This window comes from Acromyrmex echinatior, chromosome 2 (genome assembly GCF_024713525.1).
Source record: "Acromyrmex echinatior isolate Ae372 chromosome 2, ASM2471352v2, whole genome shotgun sequence".
NCBI classification, from domain to species: Eukaryota; Metazoa; Arthropoda; class Insecta; order Hymenoptera; family Formicidae; genus Acromyrmex; species Acromyrmex echinatior.
Genome location: NC_141853.1, coordinates 26,217,656 through 26,227,142, shown reverse-complemented (window position 1 = coordinate 26,227,142; position 9,487 = coordinate 26,217,656). Strand labels below are relative to the sequence as shown.

Sequence of the window (9,487 nt, the reverse complement as noted above, 5' to 3'; positions counted from 1 at the left end):
CGCACGCACGCACGTACGCACGCACGCACGCACGCACGCACGCACACGCGTGTCTATTATATATACATATATATATATATATATATATATATATTTTATATATATGCATCAATAATTTATTAAATAAAATGTATATAAAAGACAGAATAGTGCAATTAAAATAATTATCTTCATTTGTATTCGTATATAAATAATATAATACGTTTCTTGTTTAGGAAGAAATTATTTCAACAAAATTGAAATAACTAATATCATATTTATTTTGTTATTTTTCCTCTCAAAAGAAAAAACTTTGATCAGGGCACGTAAGAACGTTTATTGATATGAGTAGGTCGATAATTCAGATCATTTCTATGATTCAGCGACGCGCTTTTTATGACAGCGCCGCAGAATAACGCGGAACTAAAATACTGCTCGGTTTCATGGCTTCGCGTCAATTTCACTCGTAATATACAAACGAAATTTTCGGATACTCTTTTCTCTTATACTAAAACCTTAGCTCGTTTCTAAAAGCATAGGATTGTTCTTTCAGGTTTTCTACAATTTACAAGCTACTTTTTATGAACGTGTAAGATCTGAAACTCTTATATGCAACACATATTGTGTTGACTACAAAAATCGATAACAAAACTGTAACTTCATTTTTCTTTCGTTTTTTTTTTGTATTCAAATATAGCTGGCGAATTGCGTTGTCGATACTTCAATTGTGGAGAAGGATTTTTCAATTCATAAACACAAATAAGAGAAAGGAGTCTTTAATAATTAATGGTAAAACAGGACACTCCAGCATCCCCTTAAGGCTCCTGATTAGTCGCGGCGGCCATGTTGATATCGTGACGTCATAAGCGAGGAATGACACGTTAATTTATGTTACGTGCTATTTGTAAATAAATACAATTTGGATAAATCTAATTTACGAGATCGTTTTAAAATAATTATAATGATGGATGAAAACTGTCCTTTCTTCTCTTGACAGTAAATGGTTGTAAAGGCAGTCAATAAATGGCACATAAAGTGAATCTATATTCGGGCAGAAATATAAGGTCTGACAATTGTTAAAACGAATACAAAATACGCTTTTACATACAAAATTTTAAGATAATTTTAGTTTTCGCTGATAATTATGACTTTGATAAGTATGAGACAAGTCACATTTTCACAATTTAGCAAATAATAACGAAATGGCGCGCAACATAAATTTCGTTATCAAAACATTATTATAAGTTCAGCCATTTATCGTGGTGCAACACATATACAAGCACGAGCTCATGTACGTGTGCTCGCTTTAGGCGCGCCGAGAGTGAACGAGACAGTGAGCTTCTTTTTACACTAGTCGCTTGTGTCAAGCGACCGAAAATGTTTTCTCGGCATTCTTGGCCTCTTGACGGCCTTCGGCGTCAATAAGGGGCGAGAGACATTTTAAATAATATAAGTTTTAATAAATTGTAGTAATAGTGTGCCCTTTTCATTAATCCAAAATAGTATAAATCATGTTAAAACAGCTTCCGAGATATTTAATTGTTTATGATTTTTCATGCGCGTTATATACTTTCTTCATAAACTCGAGTAGCAAGAATAGGCCAGTAGAATCAAAATTTTACCGAAAAAAATTATAAATTAGCATTTCTCTTCAAGAAAATCTTCAGGAAGCCATCAGAAAAGAAATGCTTATGTTTGAGACCCGAGGCTTGTGACAGAAATGTGTAAAATAAAATCAAATAGTTGCAAAAAGCACGTTTTTCGCTTATAAAATGAAAGATATTGATTGTATGAAAAAAAATTTAGTAAAAAGGAATGTAGGTATTCGAAATATCTACAAAATGAGACGTGGAACATTAACCTCTAGGCGGCCGGGATGGCATCATATGGTGTCATCAATTTTGATTGTATAAAATGTATTTAAATATATAATATATATATATATTTTATATATAAATATACTCGTATTATATTTTATATATATTTTATCAAATTTAATTATGTAATATTGAAAAATTAGGTGAATAAACGTTGATTTCTGATATATGAAGTTTTTCAGAGCCTAAGATTTGTTCACTATAAACCTGTCTGCGGAAAACTTAATTTCTTCATCTTTGAGCAGTCGCACAGTAATTTACAGGAGTGCTTTTTCTTTTTCAAGAATTGCACTATCACGTACACTTAGTATCAAAACGATTTTTTGCAATTAAACTATTATAAAACGAAAAAGTAAGTATTTTTTTGTAAAAAAATGGAATAATTCCATTAATATGCATCAAATAGCCATTTGAAATATTCGACAGATGACATTTTTCTATGAATTTAAGGGGGGAAACCACAGTAGAGCACGAAAAAGTAAGTATATTTTCGGGAATTTTTTTTGGCTCAATGAAATGATCAATCAAAAATTTGTAAAATAAGCATTATAATATTATGAATGAAGTAGAAATAAGAATTTTTTCATACATTTTTGGTACAAAATGGCGGCTGTGCCGCACTTGTCCGATGGCGCCTATTTTTGAAGGAGGGACCATGGGCGGACATCTAGAGTCCTTAATTTTTGATCTGGAACAAAAAATGACAGTTTTTTAGGTTCTATATATCAATAGCTATGGAAGTACGTAGGATTTTTTCGATATATTAATTTTTCGCAAAACACGTTTTAAGGAAAACTTGCAAATTTAACAAAAAAAAACACCATAAAATTGTTGATAAAAAAAAACCATGTAATATAAAAAAAACAACCCTACGCACTTCCATAGAGAAAGGTATTCTGAATATACTGTCAAAATTTGAAACCGATCGGTAAAGATTTATTCGAGTTATGTGTCCGCTCAGTTTAAAAAAAGTGGTTTCGAGAAAAACGCATTTAAAGTTTTAAGTACTGTAAAATCATATAATATTTTTATATACCTCTAATCTGCGATGCCTGCGCCATACAATTGGCCTTCTTCATCTATCTCCTGCTCTTGTTTGGCCTTTCGAATTGTTTTCAGATCGATGCGGGCCTGTTTTGCGCCCTCACTCAAAGATCGTTCCGCTTTCTGTATGCGTTTCTCATCCAAGTCCATGCACAGTTCGTGACTTTTTGGGCCAATTTTCATGCCCATGACCTGGATTATATGTAAAATTGATATTAATCCGTCATTAAAAACACACGAAGCGATGTTCGTAGCAATGTCGATGATTCTTTTGCCGGAATTCATAGTTTTCGGAGCCATCACCCACACTGTCGAGTTGAAGCTCTCATTGCTGTTTTGAGTGAAACCCCTGATGCAGCGAGTGAGAAGATCATCCGTAGTGAGTTGTTCGTAAACTGGCTTAATTGCTTCATAAACTATATCAGACATTGGTGATTTGTGCGTATAGGTAGCCAAAGTGTTAGAAGATTTCGCCCTTTGCCACGAGCACCATGAATTTTCTCCAGTCGGGCAATCGTCGTGTTGGGGATGATTATCCGTAGATATTTTGTGAAGTAATGTGACCCATATAGCTGTCTTCATTTTTTCGACTGATTCGCAATTTCTACGAATAGCTAACCCGAAATATATTGACAGTTCGTCGATCAGTTTGCCTGTCAATTTCCCTTTTCCTCCCAAGCCTTTTGTGCGTTTCTTCAAATTACGGAGGTGGGTGCCCATGCGTTTTTGTACGTGATCTACGCATTCCTTTTTAGTTATCGTCACGTTTTCATACGGTTTAGCATCTGTGACACCTTTGAAGGTTTTCGAGTCTCCATCGCCTACATAACTTACATACTGCACATCATGCAATGCTTCAGAGCGCTGGAACATTTCAATGACTGCATTTGCGGCACTCCATCTTTTGGTATGTTATTCTTAAGACCCTAAAGCACCTTATAAGCGAAAAAAAATTTTTTCGATTTTTTCAAACTTTTACTGTGGTTTCCCCCCTTAATAAAAAAGGTTACCCCTCGATTATTAGGAGCCGAGATAATCATTTGCTCTAATTTTTAAAATTAAGAGTTCCACTTGGCATCAATTTGTCAAGGAAGAATTGGATTTGCTGTAAAAAAATTCTGCCGAAAAAGTTTGTTTAAAACTTAGAACGCGAGTAAGGCAGTGCGCCGGGCGGGAAGTCGACTCGCGGTCGAGTGAAGTCGCTAAGCGAGTCTCACTCTCTCTCGCGTATGTGATTTTGTGAGTTAAAATTTACTAAATTGACATTTTCTCAGCAATAAATTGATGTAAAAATATGATTTTATAAAATCTGAGGTAGCTCGACGAGATAAACGAATAGCTTAAACAAATGTTTCGCAAAGTAATTGTAATTATGAAATTTTTTGTTTTTTGAATTTTTATTTTTTTGGTTTCTTACTTAAAAAAAATCACGTTCAAATATGGAGTGATTAACAAATTTAAGTTACATGAGCTATGTTTGTTTATTTAATATACTGTAAAAAGTGTCCAATTGGACAATTAAATGTATGGAATTATCAGTACAAAATTGTTTTTGTTAATGTAATTGCAAATGCAAATATGACATATGTAAACAAATAATTAAGTAATTTGCCAAATGTTAGCATAAATGTTGAAGATATAGCACTAACTTTCACAAATATAAAAATAAGTTAGTGTTATACGAAAAATATACTTTTCAACTATCTTCAACAGTTACACTAATATTTGTCAAATTAGTTTGTCCGGGTAGGAAAAATCTTACTCTCGCCCGTCACGTAGCACACATTATATTTGCCAGTATAATGTATGTATGAGTATACATTCAAGATACACACTCGCTATAATTGCGCCAACGTACAAGCACTGAACTATATACTTTGCAATGGGCATCGAGGAAAATTTGTGGTCACAATTGATCAGCCGCCATTTTAGTATTGGGACGATATTTGAGCGAATCAGAAACGTTCGAGCGTGCGCTGCAATCGATGTACTATCGATGTATAGAAATCTATATGGACATGAATAGTATGTAAACAAAAATAATATCACTTCAATTTTATTAATAATATTTTTCATGTCGTTAACATATGTGCAGGAATTGATACATTTAATACAAAAATTCTTACCTATGAAATGATATGCCTTTTTACTTCTCTGTCCACACCCAGGCACACAGCATTTCAAGTAGATGCTTTGCACATTTTACAATCACGCGATTTTATAATCTTTCAAAATAATCTTCCAAATATAACCCCATACGATGATCTTGCTGACATATGCGTCTCGCTAAAGAACGCTAAACGTAAGCGCATGAGCACCTGAAAGTTGCTGATTTGCTCTTATGTTGACCAAATTAAAATAACGCTGATCAATTGATGCCATGATTTTCTATGCTTCACAGCGGAGATACCTAGTGTATATTTAGTTCAATGCGTACAAGCTACGCAGGGTTCACGTGCTCGGAGCACGTGTCACTTGAACTCTTAACTGCCAGGAGAATTACGCTTGCGCTGATTAACTCTTCGCTGATAATTAACAAAAATAAATGAAGATGTAACTTCTTCGCTAAATAAAAGGTCGTGTTCAGAACCTCTCCTTAAATATCCTTACGTAATTGCCGGAATCTAAATCTGTCCAATGGATCATTGTGGAATACAAATTATCAGATAAATTGTAGAATAAATTATTTGATAATTTTTAATAAAGCGTCGTATTTGGAATACACACAATATAGACGACAATGGTCGAATTATAATAATTATAGCTAAATCAAATAACGGAAAAATTCGCTAGCAATCTAGCGCGCGACGATATATCTGCGGAAACCTATAATGAAAAAGCGCATATGAACATATAACTGCAGACAGCGTTCTAGTGCAGTACGAATGACTCCGATCACGTATACAGTGAGAGCAAAATGTATTTGTACAAGGAAATTTGTTATAAAAAAAGTCTTATTTGTAGGAAATAAACATCAATTAGCAATTTTATACATTCTGTTCTAACAGGGCCTATCCCGATTGGACACGTAATTATTGGACACAAACGATTGGACATGCAAGATTGGACACTGCACAGTTGGACACTGCATTATTGGACATCGCATTATTGGACATGAACATTGCACGATTGGAAACCGCACAGTTGGACATCGCATTATTGGACACAGCATTATTGAACACTGCATTATTGGACATTGCATTATTAGACACGCATTGCTGAATACCGCATTATTGAACACGCATTGCTGAATACCGCATTATTGAACACCATATTATTGGACATCGTATTATTGGACACCGCATTATTGGACACTGCATTATTGGATATCGCATTATTGGATACCGCAATATTGGACACTGCATTATTGGACACCACATGATTTTATACCATACGTCTTTAAAATTTTGTCATTCGATGTATAAATTATCTACATTTAAGATAAGGGCCTCTTAATGTGTACTACTGTGACGTGACGTTTTCCGTCCATCACAAGGGCCGCATGGCCTGACCGAACAGTGCAGTCTAGCGTCCTGAGTTTTTCCATCTTTTGGGGGGCGAACGCACCTGCGCTTTTTCCGCGACGTTATTTGCGTGTCTTGCGCGTTTCGCGTTGCCGTTTTCGTTTTCCTTTTTCTGTGTATTCTCGTACCGAGGGTCATAGAGGTCGGCGACTCCTGCGATCTTGACAGACTGACGCTACCTCATCGGACTATGAAGAAGGAAGAAGGAGGACGGCCAGGAATGGGAGTCGAGTGACGACCACTGCTGACGGATCCGCCAGGGCGCACGACACCCGACCCCGGGTCGCACGCAGGTGATATCATTCATTATTGCGTCCTTTTCGTTGTCGCAAGGCATCTTCTATCATATCCTCTTCCAGGCACAAGGCGAACCGAAAATTGGAATGGCAATGGACGGGGGTGGCCATTCTGCGCCTCAAGGAAGGCGAGAGCCCCGAATAGGCGCCTCGAGGTCTCGAGGCGACCCGAAAAGATCCTGCGGTCTCTCGAATTTCGCGCGCCAGGACATGCGACACGGGCATGACGCGGTTCCCGCGATTAGCGGAGCCGCGAAACCACGCGCCAATCAGGCGCGATAAGGCCCTCTCGCGGGGATAACGAGCCCTGCGTGAGGATGCTGCTAATCCTGCCCGCGGGAGGATTAGCGCCCGACATTTGTGCTGTGGCCCGTTTGGCGAAAGCACGTGGAGAGACACAGGGCGCGGTGGAGACGAGAGCATTCCGGAGACGATCAGGACGAGCACCTGTGGGGAAGTCACGGTGAGACGAGCGTCACAACTGTACAGTCGCCGGTTTCCGCATCCGGGAGGCGTAGTTCTATCGGAATCCTATCGGGCGTATTACAGTGAGCGCATGTGGCATTGCCGTGCATTAGATTTCCGCGGGATTCAGGTACGCATGTGTCGCGCTCCCGAACGGTCCCTTATCGTCGGGATAATCCTATTGCGTCCGCCAAGGCCACAGTCTCGTCATTCGTTATAAGCTTTGATCGCGGATCATATTTTGCGTCGAAGTTCCATACTGTAATATTGTCGCGTATTTTGTCGTTTCGGAAGCCTGTAGCGATAAGATCTGCATGTCGATTGGGTCGTCAGCCCTCTATGTCATAGCAATTAACGATAATTTATGATAGCAATTAGTAATTGTATTCTGTCGTATCGAGATTGCGTAGTATCGAGCTTGCATGTATTCGATCTTTCTCTGAATCTCAGCTGAGCGCGAGACCCCGCCAGCGCGCATGAGATCACACCGTGTCCACGCTACAATCGTTGCCGAATTCTATAGTATTTTCGAGGCGGCGAAATCTTGTTCGTCTAATTCGCGAGAGAATCTCTATGTGACGTGAGCTCGTGTCGCAGGAATCTAACGAAATTGATACGTCTAGCGTAAAGCCTCGGGGCCTGCGTGAATCCGTTTATCGCGCTCAAATAGAGCTTATCGTCCCGATTGTGTCAGATGTAAATGCAAGTCGAAGACTTATTTAATATATTTGTTACTTTTGCTATTGTTGATTCGTGTGTACTTTATTGTCGTCCCTATTCGCTCTTCCAAACGATTCGCTATCCTCGACCACGAACCGCCCCCTCTGCCATTTCCGAGGCTGAGCTATCGATTGAGAGCCCGTCGACATTCACAGCTCGCTAGAATATTGCGTAGAGAGAATATCGCGCAATTTCGAGAAAGAGTGACACGCTCACTCGTGCCTGGCGCCCAAGTATTGTTTTGTGATTGTGTGTCGCCCGTAAGAGCGGCCGCGTGAGGACGCATTTCTGCCGCGTTTCGTTTAACACCCGTCATCCGATCGTCTAAGAAAATCTTAGCTGTGAAGGCGCGACGAAATTGCGCCACGCTCGTGAGTGCGATTGTAGTACATACGTACGTACACATATCCAAATGCGTTATATGCCGCTCATCGAGCGGCTTATAGCTTTTTTTATCAGGTTAATGATTTCTCCCTCTCGCGGACTGCCACCTTGTCGTGGTGAGAGGGCTCGCTTGCGGCACGTGGGGGTCTAAGAGCAGCCTGTACGGACTCCTTCCTGACGGGGAAGTCTATACACTGGGTCCGGCACCCCAAGGGGGTCTCCTCTCCTCGTGGGAGGGACTCCTGGGGGTCTCGTCCCTTCGGGACGGGTCCCCATTGTGCCGGTAAAGGTTGGCGGCCCTGATTTCAATCGCCCGGTGGCACGGCGCCGATAGAGGAAATTTCTATTCCCTGCCCGTGCGGGTATGGGCTTCGACCCCCACCGCACCCAGGTTCCCGTGGGGCCCTCCCCTCCTCTCGTTTTGGGGTTGGGGTGGTCTCCTCGGGTCCCGGGTGTGGAACGTGTCGAGCGGGTGCTCCCACAAGGCGGGTCGGCCCGTATGCTGGGTGCTCCTGGCTGCGGGCTGGCTCATGCCACTGAGGGGGATGGGGTCCCCGAGAGCTTCGGCTCATTGCACCGGGGACTTCTCCCGCCTCGAGAGGTGCGGACTCTGTCCGTAGGGGAGGACGGGACCGCGCGGACTTCGGTCCGTCGCGGAACCACCCGTCTCTCTCGGAGCAGGGGGTCGCGCGGCCGCTCGGACGTATTCCAAGGCAGGGTGCGCGATCCCCGCCCCCTCCGGGCCGCTCGGACGTATTCCGAGGTCGGGGCCGGGGGGGGGGCGTCGAGTAGTTGTGTCCGGTGTCTCTGCGACGGCGTCCGTTCCGAAGCGGGACACCGGGCGGCGCACATCATCGCTGGTCGCCACGGCGGCTAGGGTCCGGAAGGGGCGCCGCTTCCGTGACCTGAACCGTCCGTGGGGCCGCCCGCAGCGGTGTCCTTGAAATCGGAGACGAGGGACCCCTGAAACTCGTGAGTGGGCTCGCACCACATCCGCTCACGAGGAGTAAGGGGCCGGAGGCCAGTGTCCCCGATGACACATTCCGGGGACCCGAGCCATATGCCAGGCCCCCGGGGGAACTCGGGGCCCCCTCTCCTGGTGTTCCGGGGGAGGGGTGAGGGTACACCCTGGCTGGCGGAGCCGCTGCGGGCCGTGGGCATCATTACAATGTCAATTTCAATCCAAACACACCAAAAT

General features: G+C 41.9%; 1 pseudogene; it reads right to left on the bottom strand.

Moving 5' to 3' along the window:
- Nucleotides 1–1,702: 1,702 nt before the first annotated feature.
- LOC147910718 (uncharacterized) lies at nucleotides 1,703–3,777 on the bottom strand (annotated as a pseudogene).
- Between the last annotated feature and the right edge of the window lie 5,710 nt (nucleotides 3,778–9,487).